Source organism: Adiantum capillus-veneris, chromosome 25, assembly GCF_014529385.1.
Source record: "Adiantum capillus-veneris isolate H3 chromosome 25, ASM1452938v2, whole genome shotgun sequence".
Taxonomy (NCBI): domain Eukaryota; kingdom Viridiplantae; phylum Streptophyta; class Polypodiopsida; order Polypodiales; family Pteridaceae; genus Adiantum; species Adiantum capillus-veneris.
Window position 1 is genome coordinate 98,285,615 of NC_140955.1, and position 19,488 is coordinate 98,305,102.

The following is a 19,488-nucleotide window of genomic DNA, read 5'->3' on the forward strand; positions in this document are numbered from 1 at the left end:
CAATCTCCTCGTGCTTGGTATGAGAAAGCTGACACTCATTTGGTTAAACGAGGCTTTCGTAACAGTCCAACAGAAAGCACATTGTATGTAAAGCGTGAGGATGATGTATTTCTCATTGTGGTTCTTTATGTTGATGATTTGCTGATCACTGGACCAAATGAGAGACATATTGCTGAATTTAAGGCTGATTTGAATGCTACTTTCAAGATGAAAGATTTGGGGCTGTTGCATCATTACTTGGGTATACAGTTTAAGCAGTGTGATGGTGGTATTGCCTTGTGTCAGAAAAGTTACATAGAGACATTGCTATGTAAGTTTGGACTTGAGGATTGCAAACCTATTGCCACTCCCATGGAAACAAGTTTGAAGTTGAGTTTACATGATTCTGGCGATCCTGCTGATGTCACTCTTTACCAAACTGCTATTGGCTGCCTCATTTATGTATGCAACACGAGGCCAGATATTCAGTTTGCAGTCTCGCAGGTCAGCAGATTTATGCATAGCCCAGGGTCTAAGCATTGGCAGGCTGTCAAGAGGATTTTCCGCTACCTTAGTGGCACTTTACATCTTGGCTTGTTTTATCCCAAGGGGGGATCATTGCCGCCAGACTTACATGCTTTTTCGGACTCAGATTGGGCTAGTTTTTTTGACACGCGAGTGTCCACAAGTGGTTTTTGTTTCATGCTTGGCAGTTCATGTATATCATGGTTGAGCAAGAAGCAACCTACTGTGGCCACTTCGAGTTGTGAGGCTGAGTACAGGGCAGTCTTCACAGCTACGGTTGAGTGTGTATGGCTCAGACGCCTTATGGCTGACTTGGGTGTTGGACAGGACACTGCCAACACTATCTACACTGACAGTCAGAGCGCATTGGCAGTTGCGAGGAACCCAGTTTTTCATGCTCGCACAAAGCACATTGAGGTGCATTACCACTATGTCAGGGAGAGGCTCTCAGTAGGAGAGATCAGCTTGGCTTATGTGCCAACACAGGACAACCTTGCAGATCTTTTCACAAAGGCATTGTCTCATGAGAAGCTTGAAGCTTTCCGCAAAGCTTTGGGTTTACTCCCCTTTGTGGATTGATCCTGTCCTCAGGGCATGGCACTTCCCTTTACTCATGTGCCAGCTCTCGTTCACCGCATCACTCCAGGGGGGATTTGTTACCATATACATGTGGTAGTGATGTGTGTGAACACACTAGGACCGCCGGGGCATTTTTTCCCTCGTTAGGAGGTTTTTTACCCCGTGCATTGCATATACGCCCATCACTCTAGGGCTAACTATCTTTCCATTGCACACTATGTAACACACTCTCTATTGTGTGCCTTGAGCTTCCTTCGTCTTCTCCAAGATGTGTGTGTTTCTCTGCAACCCTACTTCCAACAAGAGGCTCCTCAACATCATGCAAGCTAGACACAGCCAAAGCATAACAATCTGATGCATAAGATGCATAGCAAGAGCCTGAACGAGTACGACTAGACAAAGGTGCATCCAATTTATTGTCATGCAAAGTGTGCACCAGCCATTTTGGCATACCTCTAGCCTGCTCATTTTCAGCCCTTTCCTCATCAAGTACATCATGTACATCTGCATCAATAATAGGCTGATCTGTAATATTTTCAGAAACCCCATAGACTGTACATTTGCATCATTGGAAATTACATTCGTATTTCCACCACTGAAAAGAGGCAACAAAGTGTCATAAATGTCCCGTGAGCTTACATTACTGTCTCTAGTACATGACAGCAAGGGATGAATAGAATCTTCCACAAACACTACATCCCGTGAAACCAGAATACGCTTTGTTTGCGGAGATTATATAACTTGTAACCTTTGCTTTCAGCACTATAACCAACAAAAATACATTTGACAGCCTTATCATCCAATTTTCTGTGCTGTGTTTGTGGCACCAAAGCATATGCCAAACAGCCAAAAACACGCATGTGCTCAATAGAAGGCTTTCTATTATGCCATGCTTCATATGGAGTAATATATTGCAAAGCTTTTGTAGGACACCTGTTAAGTACATACGTGGCACACATGATGGCCTCAAGCCAAAAAGAATGCAGCAAAGCTTGACTTTTGACCATACATCGTGCCATTTCCATAAGTGACCTATTTTTCCTCTCAGCAACACCATTTTGCTGAGGTGTATAAGGCACTGTACAATGGTGTTTTATCCCACGACTAGCCAAAAATGCATTGAATTCATGAGACATATACTCCCCCCCTCGATCGAAACGGATGGTGCCCATAGTACATTTCGAGACATTTTCAGCCATAACCAGAAATTGTTTGAAGCACATAAAAACTTTGGACTTTGCTTTAAGTGGAAATACCCATGCATGCCTGGAGTAATCATCAATGAACATCACAAAGTAAAGGTAACTGCCCAAGGATGGAGTTTGCATGGGCCCACAAACACCACTATGCATAAGTTGCAACCTGCATGTGGCCCAAACTGAACCATCCTTTGGAAACTGAGAACGTTGCATCTTACCCAAAATACAGCCTTCACAAATATGTTTGATAGGTGCTTCAAGAGGCGGCAAATAAGCAACCATATCAGATTTCTGCAAACGCAACAAACTGGCAAAATTAAAATGATCAAAACGTGCATGCCAAAGTTTTGCATTTGAAATAGCCCTTGAATCTGCAACAGCATTTGCAAAATTTTGTCCACACTTGTCATACAAATTGAGCTTATACAGCCCACGACACAAAAGGCCAGATGCAACAATTTCATCACCAAAATTGAGATCATGAACTGTATATCTGTCATCCACAAATTTGACTACAAGTCCAAGTCTAGCAAGTGCGGATACAGACAAGAGATTCTTCTTGATCCCAGGTACATAAAGTGCATCAACAAGTGTGAAGGAACTGCCATTAGCAGCAGTAAGCACAATCTTTCCAACTCCCTGAACCGGATAAGAGGCATTGTTGGCACAAGTTACTGAATTCCCATGAGGGACAGACTCGAGAGAGGTAAACAATTCACGATGTGAGGTAATGTGCTTTGTAGCACCACTGTCAAAATACCACACATGTAAATCTGCAGCAACTGACAAATCATGGACAGCAGGATTGTAAGTGCACTCTGTGCTAAAAGCCCATTTTGTATCAACATCAGCAACACAGTCTCCTTTCACAGAAGACTCAACAATGACTGCATTTGTAGTGGAACCAACATTTGCAGTGGAACCACCCTCCTTCTTCTTAGCCTCTTTGGCCTTCAACTTAGGACACGCCTTGATCAAGTGATCATTAGCTTTACAATAATGGCAATGCGTCTTCTTTTTTCCCTTATCACCATAATTTCCAGACGTATTGCTGCCAACAAAAGCATTAGGAACATAAGTTTTTCCACTCACAGCAGAACCATAAGAAGTGGCCGCATTACTGTTACCACCCTTTCTTTGAGAAGCAATAAAAGCTTGTTCAACTGCAGCTTCCTAGTTTTGTTTTTCTGGAAAGTGACTCTTGCAACAGCAATGTGCATAATGTATCAAAGACAACTTCACGATTTCCTTGGGTCATCAGTCTCCAAGTACTAGCAGAAGTTTGGTAAGAATCTGGTAAGGCATCAAGAACAGTCTGCACAAGGGAACTGTCTGAAATGACTTCACCTACAGAAATAAGCTGCTCATTGATATCCTTGACACTAGCAAGGAAAGTGTCCATATCATCTTCCTCATGCATAATCTTTGACTCCAGCTCTTTACGCAGCAAAGCAATTTTAGCCTCATTGCAACTTGCATAAAGACCATCCAATATATCCCAAGCCTGTTTTGCAGATTTTTCTGAACAAATGAGAGGAACAATGGTGCGCTTCACAGACAACGCAATCAATGCATGAGCCTGTGCATCCTTTACATCCCAACAAGATTGTTCTGTCGTAGGAAAAACAACTCTAATAGCAGCAAGACTTGCAACATCCTCATCATCGCATGCATCCTCAGAACCAGGACGTATATCAATGCCCTGCACAATATTCTAGACGCCCTTTGATAGAAGAACATGTTGCATCATATAAGCCCACATAGGGTAGTTGTCCCCATCCAACCTGTCCTCACCAGCAAACATCTTGAACACATCTGTGTTGTTGTCAGCCATGGTAAATGCTGCACCTGATGTGAAAACTGCCCAAAAATAGGAGAAACGGAGCAGGAACAACACGTGCTATATAGCACAAACCGTAGGACTATGAGGCACCTGTTATGCAGAAAACGGTACTGACAGAAATTCTGCACAAAATGGCGAAATAGCCTGTGCAGTACTTCTTGTAGTGGAAACGGAGGCCGAAATGAGCCTGAATAAAAAATCCATACGTTTTTGTCGACCTGCGATGAGCGCTTGCCAAAGCTCACTAAAATCGGAGAAAGTGAGCAGGCGTGTGCTGGAGCAGCTGGCAACTAAGCTCGGGAGGATGCAACCTACTCTGATACCAATTGTTGGAATTAGGGTTGCAGAGAAACACACACAACTTGGAGAAGACGAAGGAAGCTCAAGGCACACAACAGAGAGTGTGTTACTTAGTGTGAAATGGAAAGATAGATAGCCCTAGAGTGATGGGCGTATATACAAAGCTCAGGGGAAAAAGCCTCCTAAAGAGGGAAAAAATGTCCCGACGTTCCTAGTGTGTTCACACACATCACTACCACATGTATATGGTAACACTTTGCTGTCAGCTACTCGTTCCAGCACATGATTGGTGATGGAAAGAGGATAGTTTCTTTTTTATAGTGACATAGTTCACCTTTTTATGATTTACACACACTCAATGTTTTCCATTCTTTTTAGGCACCACTATAATTGGTGATACCCACTCAATGTGTTCTATTTCATAGATAAACTCAACCTCCTTGAGTTTATCTATCTCTTCCTTGAATTTTTTTGGCAACGGTCTCATTATAGGTGTATGGTCTTTGTCTGCTTGGCTTAGCGTCATCCCTCATAGAGAAAGTGTGCTGGCATATAGTAGTATCTGGCCCTTTAAGATCTTTATAAGACCATGCAAAAATATCCATGTATTCTTTTAACTTCTTTAGGAGAATCTCCTCTTCTTCTTGCGATAGATCCTTGGCTATGTATGCCGATTTTGGATCTTCTCTAGGCTCTACAATATCAATTTTTTTGTTGGCGTTCTCCAGCCATTCATAATAGGACTTCCCCAACTCTATTGATTGTCGCAAGGATTGTTCTACAATGATCCTACAATCTTGTAAAGTGTATTTCCTATAATGAGTTGGAACACTATTTTTTCTCGATTTGTCACTATCTGATTCCATTTCTGTGGTCCATGCTTCTTTCAAGGTCTGTTTCAATTCTTTGTATTTTTCTTTTTGCTCTGTCTTTGTCGGTAGAGGTTATTTCCCTTTGATTGAAGCTAGATGCACCAACCTTGGTTTCTTTTGGTTTTGTATCTATGCATGCTCTTTTATGCATTCTGTTGCGTTCACTTTCATCAAAATATGCGTTTTGGTTTCCAATGGCCATTTTGTAGTTTTCTTTCTTGAATTAAGTTCTCATGTTTTCCAATATCTTTGTTGGCATCTTCGATAAAAATCTTTCTTCCCCTCCTCTGAGTAGAAGCTTGGTTCTCAATTGCTCCTTCTCAGAATCCAATCCCTTTTTTGTAATTGGTTCTTCTTCCCACTCATCCATAGCATCATGATAGTGATCAAAGAAGACTTGTTGCTCCTTGATCATCTCAATAGATACCATTTGAATTGGGACTGTATCATAGCCCTCTTCATCACAAAAGTGTGTAGCTGTAGATTCATTAATACATACATTCATGGTGGCCACAATCTGACTCCATTCAAAGGGTTCAAAAAAATGTTCATGGAATGGTTTTGGTATGTAATCTACATCATTTACATCTCTTTCCAAAATGCAATATTCCCGATTGTTTTTTTCTACCCATGATGGCAGTTCAGTTTTTCCACAAGTTTCAGAGTCTACCTCATGTATTTGTGTCCTCGGGACATCCTTGTAAGAAGGTCTTTCAAGTTCACTCAAGTGACTATCCCTACTTTTTTTAGGTAGAGATAATCATTGCCCCAATCTTGGACTAATCGTGTCTATCTCATGAATGATATTCCCAAGATGATTTGATAATTGAGTTTCTTTCCAAAATCTACATGGAACAAGTGTATTGGTAGTCAATACCACAGGAGGTGATTATCACATTCTCTAGTAGGCCCATTGGTTTCTCTATGTCCATCTCCCAATTCGAGTTTCATTCTTGTTTTCCTAATTGTTGGATTTCCCCAAGCTTCCCAAACAACTTTGGTTGCTATGGCTATGCTTGCTCCGTTGTCCAAAATAGCCATAGTCATTACATCATTGTATTGTATTGGAAGGGTTGTGTTTTTCTCATTCCCTTCACAATAGTCCCCGACCTTATTCATAGGTACCGACTTGACAAGTTGAGTACGTGTCTCTTTGTTTTTGCAAATTTTCCATGTTCATTTGAGATGCTCCTTTTAATCCCATCCTTCCCATGCTAGTTTGTATATCTTCCCATAGGTGTGGCCTCAATTTTAGTAGCTCGCCCAAAGTGATTGTGCATTGAATTGGTGTAGACAAAATGGATTGTACATTAGCCACATCCAAAGTCTGTCTTGGCCTTTCTAGTTTTTTTGTTTTGTAGAACATTGATTTCTCTTCATTCTTACCTAAATAAGACGGTAGTGTTCATAAGGTTTTAGTTTTTGTTGAGTCTGACTGTTTCAATTCCCAATCTCCATACAATGACTATTCATCTAGTTTCATGGATGGTCTATCAAATCAAACTTCTTGATGGGTGTTGATTTTAAAGTCAAGCTCTTGTCTTTTGCTTCCCTAACTCGTTTCCACAGATAGTTCGGCCAATCGTCCTCAACTATTGGCACCCCATCCATCCTTCTTCACTATCAAGAAGTTCCCGTTTAGGTGGTTATATTTCATTGTTTTCCTGATTTTTTGACCCTTCCTTTTCTTGAGCCTTTTCTCTTAGGCTTTTGGTCTCAACTTTCGTCGCTTCTCTTATAGCTACCTGCCAAAGATTCCATTTTTCCATCAAGTGACGGGAGCAAAGCGAACCCCGAACCCCGATGGCGTCTAAAACACCGAGGACCGAATAGCGCACCTCGAGCCTGTCATGGTAAAGCAAACAGGGGGCACCACCTAGCTTCAGTGGCTAGGACGCAAACAACACACCACCATAACAAAGTTTTCATCCAAGAGAGATGGATCCTTGGGAGTAATGATGAAAAGGAAAGGGAATGAGATCAAGTGAGAGAGAGAGAGAGAGAGAGTGAGGGAGGGGGTATAGCGGCTTAGTACTTAGGCATCACAAAAGGATGGCGAATCCGCACACCCTTCACACATACACAAGCTCACTCCAAAACACAAGACTAGGTGGCGATTCCGCACACCTCACATGGGCAAAACATTGCAAGAAAACATACTCACAAAACCTCAAGCTTTATTTAGAGAATTAGGCGATGAAATGGGGAGCATAGGGTAGGGGAATGAGAAGGGAGAGAGTGGTAGAGCACATGGCGGATAGGTGGGAGTTGATGGCGAAGACTCGCACGAGGATTATGGCCATCATCCTTCATTTAGTTGCCCTTCATCTTCCATAGCCAAGGGTGTAGAGGTCATGCTCAAGACAAGCATGGTGATTGCGGTAATGGTGATGGTGTGTGTGTGTGTGTGTGTGTCTGTGCACTAGGCACACACAGTGCATAGTGTGTTCTTTGGTGATTTTGTGTGTGTTTAGTGTGATGGTGACCCCTCTTTATATAGGGGAGGAGGGGGGAGAAATTCTAGAATTTAGAAATGAAGAAATCATTATCTACATAGGCCATGTGACTGTGGGCCCCACTTGTCTGGCTGTGTGTATATGTGCCAGAACAGCAGTCTCATGAGAGAGAGACTAAGAGAGAGAGATGGGTTGATGAAAAAAAAGTGAGAGGTGACATGGAGAATAAAGTAATTACAAGAGGGGAGTGTGTTCAGAGGTGAATCTGTGTGCAGATGTGTGTGAACACAAGAAAAATCAGGTAACCACTGGGTGGGGATGGGTCTGTGGGCACCGTTTTCAGTGAAACTGAGTGTGTGTGAGTCTGGGGGAGGTTATTTAGCTACAAGACAAGAGACATGGCGCCCTTTAGAGAGAGAGGGGGGTATTTGGGTCATGAGATATGATAGGAGAGAGAAAGAGGGGGTGGGGTATACTATTTTGGAAGATAGGGTAAGTTGCATGTGAGTTAGGGTGCATTATTGGTGAGTTATAATGCATTATTGGTGAGAGGTGGGGTAGCTTGAGGGGAGAGAGAAAGGAGAAAGGACAAGGAGAAGAGAGAGGGGGTTGACCTTTTGAGTGGAGGAAAGGAAAAGGGACACCCGGCAGGGCAACATTGAAGAAAAAGGAGGCAAGGTGGGGATGGGCTACCCCGCAGGCATGAGGTGGCCTATTTTACCTTTCTTATATATTTACATAATCATACTTTAATTTTTTCTTACTTTTTCCAATGCCTTTTATCACTCGCTCCCTAAGAGGGGGTTTTCATGGGGTGGGGACGAGAGAAGAGGGGTATGGGAGCTTGGCTTGTGAAATGAAGTTTTCCATCAGCCTCCATAAGCTGGTAGCTTCCATTGGCATACTTTTTCCTGACGATGAAAAGACCTTCCCATCGGAGTAGGAGTTTCTTATCCTTGCGCGTGTCGAAGCGATTGTCGTAGCGGAGCACCAACATTCCTTTCTTCAATTCTTTTTTCCGGAGATGCTCGTTAAAGCTAAGCCGTCTATGCTCTGCTTGTGCTGCATAATAATTTATTGCTTCTTCTCTTTCCAGCTGCAGTCTTTCCAAGTTGATGATGTGATCTCTCAAATGCATGTTGGGCTGTTGAAGCTGGCTTGCCATTACTCTGAGACTTTGTAGTTGCACTTCAATGGGCAAGATTGCTTCCTTACCAAATACTAGATGATACGGTGTGAATCCCAAGGATGTACGAAATGAAGTTCTGTAGGCCCATAAAGCTAGTAGTAGATACTTATCCCAGTCTCCAGGATGATTGTTTACCTGCTTGGTAATAATTTTAGAAACCATTACATTTACCTTTTCAACTAGGCCATTACATTGAGGGTAATATGGTGAAGAGTGCCTCCTTGTAATGCCCAGTTTTTGCATTAATTCTCCTACCAAGTCTGCTCTGAAACCTGGCCCCCTATCAGAGATGATCTCTAAAGGTGTGCCAAACCTACAGCATATGTGCTCGTAGATAAATTTAGCTACCTCTACCGCTATGATTCTAGTGGTGGTTGTAGCCTCTGCCCATCTAGTCATGTAGTCGACCCCCATGATAATGTAGAATTTTCCTGAGTTGGCCCTAGGTAATGGCCCAATAGCATCGATACCCCATGTTTCAAATGGGCCATATGAGAGAATAGGTGTCTGTGGTTCAGGCATAAGTGACCTAGTGCCGGCCTTTTGACACAACTTACATGTTTTGCACCAGTGGTGTACATCACGGTTGAGGCTAGGTCATATGAAGCCTGCCTGCAAGCTTTTCCTACTTGTTATGTCTAGGGCAAAGTGACCAACACAAACCTTGTCGTGACAGCTAGCAATTACTCCCGTGATTTCCTCAGAGAGAGGGACCTTCCTGAGTATTTGGTCCTTACCCTTACAGTACAAACCGTCATTGATGAGTCGATACCTTGTGGCCTTCTGCGTCAGCCATTGCTTCTGTCCCTTTGTTAAATCTGATGGGCATTCCCTTGTTTCCAAAAAATGCATGATGTCAGGCAAGGCATCACTTCCTTGAAATAGAGGGAGCTTTAGTTTTATTGCTCCAACCACCACTTCCTGTAGTCTTTCACTTGCTAGGGCATCTGCTTCTTGGTTTTGAGCCCTTGGGATATGGTGTATTTGAACTTCTTCAAACTTACCCAACAAGGTTTTTACACCACTTAAGTGAGTCCTTAAGCTAGGATTCTTGCATGTCCATGCTCCATTTACTTGCCTTACCAGAAGTAGAGCATACCCAAATAAATTAAGGCGTTGTATACCTTGCGAGACGCACCATTGTAGACCCTTGGTTAGTGCTGCATACTCAGCTTCATTGTTAGAATGTGAATCTAAAAATTGGCCCAACGAAAATACCTTTGTCCCTTTGTCATCAAAGACCACTATGCCTGCAGCTGCTCTGTCGGACGCTCGCTTGTAGGCTCCATCAAAGTAGAGAGAGTATGCTCCTTCTACCATCGGTGGTACTGGAGGTAATCGGACTTCTGCTTCCTTAAATTGCTTCTCCTTCCTTTCAAAGACTTGGTAGGTCATGAGTCCCCCCAAACTTGCCCTTGTCGTGCTTTCTACCTGTACCGTGTAGTCAAACTCTTGCAGACGAACTAGCCATTTAGTAATTCTAGCAGACACATCGATGTGTTGTACAACATAGGGAAATATTTCATCCGTGGTTAGAATCACAAATTGCTTAGGCATCAAATATGACCTAAACTTTGTAGTTGCAAATCTACGAGCTAGGACTAAGTGTTCCACATGGGTGAAACCTTTCTCTCCTACTGTCATCATTCGACTAGAGAAGTAGATTGGACTCATGAAAGATGTCATCATATCCTTTTGGAGTAGCACAGTCCCCAATGAGTCATCACCAACACTTGAGGTGACATAGAATTTTTCATCCCACTTAGGTGGTGAGATAGTTGGTAGAGTGGCTAAGACCTCCTTTACCTTGTTGTAGTGATGTTCACTTTCCTCATCCCAAGTGAAAGTTGATCTTTGAGTGAGTTGTTGTAGTGGTAGAACAAGTTGTGATAGTAGATGTATGAATCTACTTAAGTACCTCACCTTCTGTAGAAAAGAGACCAGTTGACGTGCGGTCGTTGGTGAAGGTAGGGCTATGAGTGCGGACACCTTACTTGGGTCGGCGTTGATACCTTTTGCTGAAATTTCATGGCCTAGTAGAATGACTTTACTCTCCCCAATGTGGCATTTATCCACATTTAATTGCCTACCTAGGCTCTGCAACCTGGCCAAACCTTCAGTTACCTTTTCTAAATGTGAAATACGGGAGCTATATATACAAAAATCATCAATGAACACTCTTATGAATGTTCCAAATAACGGTTGAAAAACATATGTGACATATCTTTGGAATGTGGCAGGTGCATTTGTGAGACCAAATGGAATAACCCTGTATGCAAAACAACCCCATGGCGTTATAAAAGTGGTTTTTAGCTGATCTTCCAAGGCTATGCATATTTGAAAGTATCCAGAATAACCATCACAGACGGTATAGCATTCAAAACCCGCTACTTCATTCAGAATTTCATCCAAGAAAGGGAGAGGAAAGTGGTCTCTCTTTGTAGCTGCATTTAGTGGTTTGTAGTCAACACAGACCCTCCAATTACCATTCTTTTTAGGTGTCACCACTACGGGTGACACCCATTCTGAGTTTTCTATAGGATAGATGAATCCCACCTCCAGCAGTTTCCTTACCTCGACCAAGATTGCCTTTTCTTGTATGACCCCCAATCATCGTAGCTTTTGCACAACTGGTTTTACCCCTTCCTTCAGCTTAATATGATGTTCCACCACTGTAATGCCTGTGATTCTTTCATAGTTGTCAATGAACAGGTTAGGAAATCCCATCAACATTTGCAAAAAACTATCTTTCTCCTCAAGTGTTAATTCCGTAGACAACATACCCTTCAACCTACTTCCTCCTAGGCCAGGTGATTTTCTCTCCTCTTCATTGGGTTTCCCTTTTGGTGATGGATCACCAGTTGTGCTTACCCTTTGTGGATCCTTCATAATGATACCCATCACATCAATGGAACTGTCACTTTAGTCGCTGGATGTGGTCTCCTCCTCAGAACTGGAAGATTCGCTAGTGGTTTCATCTGCTGATGTTGCCAGATTCATTTGCTTCTGCTTGCCAATCCTCATGTCGTAGTAGATTGTCTCCCCTTTCTTACCGGTCATGCGTAGAAGGCCAGTACCCCAGTCCTGTTTTGCCTTCATGGCCATCAATCATGGCCTTCCCAAAATTAGTGGATAGCCCTCCCCCTTAGTAGGCATTACAAAAACATCTACCTCTACCTCAGTGTTGAAAGCTTTGATTTTCACGGCACTTACCACACCCACACACTTTACTTTTGCGTTGTTTGCCATCTTTGCCTTGCATGGAGAACGCCTGTCAACCTCGAGCCCTAATCAAAGCATCATAGCTTCGCTCATTACACAGATTTGTGCACCTCCATCAATGTAGGTGTTTCCAACCCTCTTTCCTTTTATGTTTACGTCCACAATTGGAAGGATGTCATCCATGTTGCATCCCGAAATTTCTGCGGCTACCTTTGTTTTGGAGCGTCTTGTACTTACCATTTTAGACCATTGTCGCCTTACTTTTGGTGCAAGATGTAGCAGCTGTGGTCATGTAATCTTCGGTCCTTGTTCTGCCACATCCAATGTTAGATCATAGGGCTTAGAACTTTCCCCTAGCTGGAAGTCGGTGATGCCCAATTTCCGTCGTGGCCTGGATGGCCTCTTGCTAGTTTCTCCTCTCATGCTTCTCTCATCATCTGATTGTGTAGCTTTCTCCCTCCTAGCTCTTTTCACAGTCATGGCTTCAAGTGGTTCTAAAAAGGTTACCTTCTCCTTACCCTTGTCCCTCTCCTTTGCTCTGGGTGGATCCACTACTATGGCTTTTCCTTTCTCTTCTAGCCTTATGATGTTTACAGGGCGATCAGGTGGTGGGGCTGGTGGAAGAGGTGGGATGGATGCTTGTAGTGGTGTCTGGGGTGGACGTAGAATTTGTGTTGGTGGGGGTGGTGCTCGGGGTGGGGGTGTTCTTTCTCTAGGGGGTGACAATTGGTTCCTCCTACCTCCTCTATTATAGTTTTGTTGTGGTTTGGGACAGTAGTACATACCATGACCATCTTCTCCGCAGTTGTAGCAATGATACTCCCTGTTTTGTCGTCGTGCTCTTCCAGGGTCTTGATCTCTTTCTTGACTCCTCCCTTGTTGTATTAAGTGGACAGACAAATTCTGCAGTTGGTCAGTAATATGGGCCAACATATCTTGTTGGTCATCTCTTACCCCAAGAGCCGGTGGTGGTGGTGGAATGGTGGTCGTCGTAGTTGCTGGTCGACGCGATGTTCCTGATTCTGTTGACTCGGTTTCTTTGGCTTTCATTCGCAGCTTCTTGTCTTTAAGGCGAGCAATCTCAACGGCTAACTCGTACGTAGCCGAGAATCTACCTTTCACCTTCTCCTTGAGAAGCGGCCATAAGCCATGCGTGAACCGATCTTTTTTTAGGAAATCGGGTGCAGCTTTCCCCCTAGCCAGTGACTCAACCCACAGTTCCCACAAATCCACAAATTTGGACTCATAGGTGGCATATTCTAAAAGACCCTCGTGCTTCAAGTCTCGTGCTTCAAGTCTCTCAACTTGTCCCACAACTTTTCTGAAGTGGTACCTCCCCCAAAGCGCCTCTTAAAAGCGGTTTTTAAGGATTCCGAGTCATCCTTGGTTGCTTGTGGAAGTGCATTGTACCATGATCTAGGTTCTAGCTTCATGAGATGCTTAAAGATACTTTATTCTAACATGGAGAATAAAGTAATTACAAGAGGGGAGAGAGGGGAGTGTGTTCAGAGGTAAATCTATGTGCAGATGTGTGTGAACACAAGAAAAATCAGGTAACCACCGGGTGGGGATGGGTCTATGGGCACCTTTTTCAGTGAAACTGAGTGTGTGTGAGTGTGGGGGAGGTTATTTCGCTACAAGACAAGAGACATGGTGCCCTTTAGAGAGAGAGGGGGGTATTTGGGTCATGGGATATGATAGGAGAGAGAAAGAGAGGGTGGGGTATACTATTTTGGAAGATAGGGTAAGTTGCATGTGAGTTAGGGTGCATTATTGGGGAATTATAATGCATTATTGGTGAGAGGTGGGGTAGCTTGAGGGGAGAGAGAAAGGAGAAAGGACAAGGGGAAGAGAGAGGGGGTTGACCTTTTGAGTGGAGGAGAGGAAAAGGGACACCCGGCGCGGCAACAGTGAAGAAAAAGGAGGCAAGGTGGGGATAGGCTACCCCGCAGGCATGAGGTGGCCTATATTACCTTTCTTATATATTTACATAATCATACTTTATTTTTTTCTTACTTTTTCCAATGACTTTTATCATTCCCTCCCTAAGAGGGGGTTTTCATGGGGTGGGGACGAGAGAAGAGGGGTATGGGAGCTTGGCTTGTGAAAAGCCCCCATCATTAGCCCTCCCTTTTTGGCTAGAGGCATTCATGTCTCTAGCTCATCTGTTTGATCATTATCGTTGGAGGTGGAGGCTGATGGTGTGTCCTCATCTCGAATGTCAATTGGTGGAGCCTGGTCAAATCGAAGAAAATAAGGTTTATGTCGCCAACCATTTACCCTGGTTTTATGAAATTCTCCATCAGCCTCCATAAGCTGGTAGCTTCCATTGGCATACTTTTTCCTGACGATGAAAGGACCTTCCCATCGGAGTAGGAGTTTCTTATCCTTGCGCGTGTCGAAGCGATTGTCGTAGCGGAGCACCAACATTCCTCTCTTCAATTCTTTTTTCCGGAGATGTTCGTTAAAGCTAAGCCGTCTATGCTCTGCTTGTGCTGCATAATAATTTATTGCTTCTTCTCTGTCCAGGTGCAGTCTTTCCAAGTTGATGATGTGATCTCTCAAATGCATGTTGGGCTGTTGAAGCTGGCTTGCCATTACTCTGAGACTTTGTAGTTGCACTTCAATGGGCAAGATTGCTTCCTTACCAAATACTAGATGATATGGTGTGAATCCCAAGGATGTACGAAATGAAGTTTTGTAGGCCCATAAAGCTGGAAGTAGATACTTATCCCAGTCTCCAGGATGATTGTTTACCTGCTTGGTAATAATTTTAGAAACCATTACATTTACCTTTTCAGCTAGGCCATTACATTGAGGGTAATATGGTGAAGAGTGCCTCCTTGTAATGCCCAGTTTCTACATTAATTCTCCTACCAAGTCTGCTCTGAAACCTGGCCCTCTATCCGAGATGATCTCTAAAGGTGTGCCAAACCTACAGCATATGTGCTCGTAGATAAATTTAGCTACCTCTACCGCTGTGATTCTAGTGGTTGTTGTAGCCTCTGCCCATCTAGTCATGTAGTCGACCCCCATGATAATGTAGAGTTTTCCTGAGTTGGCCCTAGGTAATGGCCCAATGGCATCGATACCCCATTTTTCAAATGGTCCATATGAGAGAATAGGTGTCTGTGGTTCAGGCATAAGTGACCTAGTGCCGGCCTTTTGACACAACTTACATGTTTTGCACCAGTGGTGTACATCACGGTTGAGGCTAGGCCATATGAAGCCTGCCTGCAAGATTTTCCTACTTGTTATGTCTAGGGCAAAGTGACCACCACAAACCCTGTCGTGAGAGCTATCAATTATTCCCGTGATTTCTTGAGAGAGAGGGACCTTCCTGAGTATTTGGTCTTTACCCTTACAGTACAAACCGTCATTGATGAGTCGATACCTTGTGGCCTTCCGCGTCAGCCATTGCTTCTGTCCCTTTGTTAAATCTGATGTCCCATTGCTTCTATCCCTTTGTTAAATCTGATGGGCATTCCCCTATTTCCAAAAAATGCATGATGTCAGGCAAGGCATCACTTCCTTGAAATAGAGGGAGCTTTAGTTTTATTGCTCCAACCACCGCTTCCTGTAGTCTTTCACTTGCTAGGGCATCTACTTCTTGGTTTTGAGCCCTTGGGATATGGTGTATTTGAACTTCTTCAAACTTACCCAACAAGGTTTTTACACCACTTAAGTGAGTCCTTAAACTAGGATTCTTGTATGTCCATGCTCCATTTACTTGCCTTACCAGAAGTAGAGCATCCCCAAATACATTAAGGCGTTGTACACCTTGCGAGACGCACCATTCTAGACCCTTGGTTAGTGCTGCATACACAGCTTCATTGTTAGAATGTGAATCTAACAATTGGCCCAACGAAAATACCTTTGTCCCTTTGTCATCAAAGACCACTATTCCTGCAGCTGGTTTGTCGGACGCTCCCTTGTAGGCTCCATCAAAGTAGAGAGAGTATGCTACTTCTACCATTGGTGGTACTGGAGGTAATCGGACTTCTCCTTCCTTAGATTGCTTCTCCTTCCTTTCAAAGACTTGGTAGGTCATGAGTCCCCCCAAACTTGCCCTTGTCGTGCTTTCTACCTGTATTGTGTAGTCAAACTCTTGCAGATGAACTAGCCATTTAGTAATTCTAGCAGACACATCCATGTGTTGTACAACATAGGGAAATATTTCATCCGTGGTTAGAATCACAAATTGCTTAGGCAACAAATATGACCTAAACTTTGTAGTTGCAAATCTAAGAGCTAGGACTAAGTGTTCCACATGGGTGAAACCTTTGTCTCCTGCTGTCATCATTCGACTAGAGAAGTAGATTGGCCTCATGAAAGATGTCGTCGTATCCTTTTGGAGTAGCACAGCCCCCAATGATTCATCACCAACACTTGAGGTGACATAGAATTTTTCATCCAACTTAGGTGGTGAGATAGTTGGCAGAGTGGCTAAGACCTCCTTTACCTTGTTGTAGTGATGTTCACTTTCCTCATCCCAAGTGAAAGTTGATCTTTGAGTGAGTTGTTGTAGTGGTAGAACAAGTTGTGATAGTAGATGTATGAATCTACTTAAGTACCTCACCTTCTGTAGAAAAGAGACCAGTTGACGTGCGGTCGTTGGTGAAGGTAGGGCTATGAGTGCGGAGACCTTACTTGGGTCGGGGTTGATACCTTTTGCTGAAATTTCATGGTCTAGTAGAATGACTTTACTCTCCCCAATGTGGCATTTATCCACATTTAATTGCCCACCTAGGCTCTGCAACCTTGCCAAACCTTCAATTACCTTTTCTAAATGTGAAATACGAGAGCTATATATACAAAAATCATCAATGAACACTCTTATGGATGTTCCAAAGAACGGTTGAAAAACATATGTGACATATCTTTGGAATGTGGCAGGTGCATTTGTGAGACCAAATGGCATAACCCTGTATGCAAAACAACCCCATGGCGTGATAAAAGTGGTTTTTAGATGATCTTCCAAGGCTATGCATATTTGAAAGTATCCAGAATAACCATCACAGACGGTATAGAATTCAAAACCCGCTACTTCATTTAGAATTTCATCCAAGAAAGGGAGAGGAAAGTGGTCTCTCTTTGTAGCTGCATTTAGTGGTTTGTAGTCAACACAGACCCTCCACTTACCATTCTTTTTAGGCGTCACCACTACGGGTGACACCCATTCTGAGTTTTCTACAGGATAGATGAATCCCGCCTCCAGCAGTTTCCTTACCTCGGCCAAGAGTGCCTTTTCTTGTATGACCGCCAATCGTCGTAGCTTTTGCACAACTGGTTTTACTCCTTCCTTCAGCTTAAAAGACCATATTAGGTAAAGTGGGAAAATCCCAATTCCCAGGTTGGACAACTTTCAATATATCATGTACAAAATATAGAGATTTTGTCAAAAATTTGAGTTTTCTTAAGGTCTCATTCCACTTTATGCACATACAATACACAATGAAAACAACTAAAATACCATGGTTTCAATGAATTGGATTATTAGGAGACGAGTATATTGCATCCATTATCGTTGTCTATGTTCTACTGTCCTACCTACAACTTATCTCAACATGGAGAGCTTGGTTTCTAGGTCCACCACTTGTCCAAGTTAATGTAAAGTGACTCAAGGTTCACAACTTGAGAAAGCAAGGATCCATTGAGGAATACAATCCACTTGGCTTTTTTTCTTTAATTTAATGCATGTGACATTCAAGCAAGGTCCACTTCTAATCTATAACTTTTTAATTTGAGGCATGGGGCATACATAAAATATGTAGCATATGCTCTATTGCCTCATAGGAAGGTTGGTTTCAAGGTGCACTTATCCATGCTAGCCTATCTTGGAGAAATGATGGAGCTTTCTTCTCTCCTTGTTTCAATGGAGACTAGCTTGGACAAGTGGTGGACCTTTGCTTCTCTCTATGTTTCAATAGAGTTAGCTTGGACAAGTGGTGATCTTGGAACAAAACCCCCATGTAAAACATATCATGGGTATTCCAAGTGATTAGAAAGATTACCATTTAAGATATAACCTTATAGGTTGGACAAATGGAGCTTGGCTTGGAGAAATGGTGGATCTTTGATTCTCTCCATGTTTCAATGGAGCCTATCTTGGAGAAATGGTGGAGCTTGCTTCTGTCCATCTTTCGATGGAGCCTAGCTTGAACAATTGGTGGACCTTTGCTTCTCTCTATGTTTCAATAGAGTTAGCTTAGACACGTGGTGGATCTTCAAACTAAGCCAACTACTATCAATGTTTCCTAGCTTGGACAAGTGGTGGAGTGTTTCTCTACTCCATGTTTCAATGGATCTTAGCTTGGACAAGTGTTGGACCTTAAAACAAAAACCCCATGTACAACATAGAATAGATTTTCTAGATTTCAATGGAGTCTAGATTTAACAAATGGTGGAGCTTGTCTTCATCCATGTTTCAATGAAACTAGCTTGGAAAAGTGGTGGACCTTGTAACAAACCCCCCCATGCACAACATATCATTGGTTTTCTAAGTGATGGGAAGGAATACCATTCAAGATATAAACTTATAGCTTGGATAAGTAGTTGACTTTAAAACCAAATTCATCATAATACAATGAAATACAGGTTAGCCAATTCCTAAATCTTGAGACCAAACCTCCCATGCTAGTAGAGATAATATATTGGATAAGTGGTGGAACTTCTATTATTTTCCCATGCCTAGTTTAGACTACCGGTACACTTTGCAGCTATAAAGGTTGGACGAGTTGTGGAACCTTGTTTCTATCCATGTTTTAATGGATCCTAGCTTGGACAAGTGGTGGACCTTGGAAAAAAGCTTCCATGTACAACATATATGAGGTTTTCCATGTTTCAATGGAACCTATCTTGGACAAATGGTGAAGCTTGCTTCTCTCCATGTTGATTTTGGAACTACCTTAGACAAGAGGTGGAGCTTTGCTTTTCTACTCTTCATAATACAATGAAGTATAGGTTGGTTACATGGTGAATCTTAGGGCCAAACCTCCCATTTTACTAGAGATGATAGGTTGGACAAGTGGATCAACCTTCTATCATTTCTCCATGACTATATTGGACAATTAGTAGACCTAACATCTCTCTATGTTGTCTAGAGATAAGCTTGGACAAGTGATGGACCCTGCTTCTCTCTTCCCTTGGTTTACTAGTTTGAAGACTCAGTATATATACTTTCTTAGATCTAGCTTGAACAAGTGGTGGACCTTGTATCCACAATCTTAATTCATTACAAAAAAGTATATGAAAAAATAACATAGGAATCTTGGTTTGAAGGTCAAGCAATTAGGTTCCAAATGCACATAATAATATATGTTCC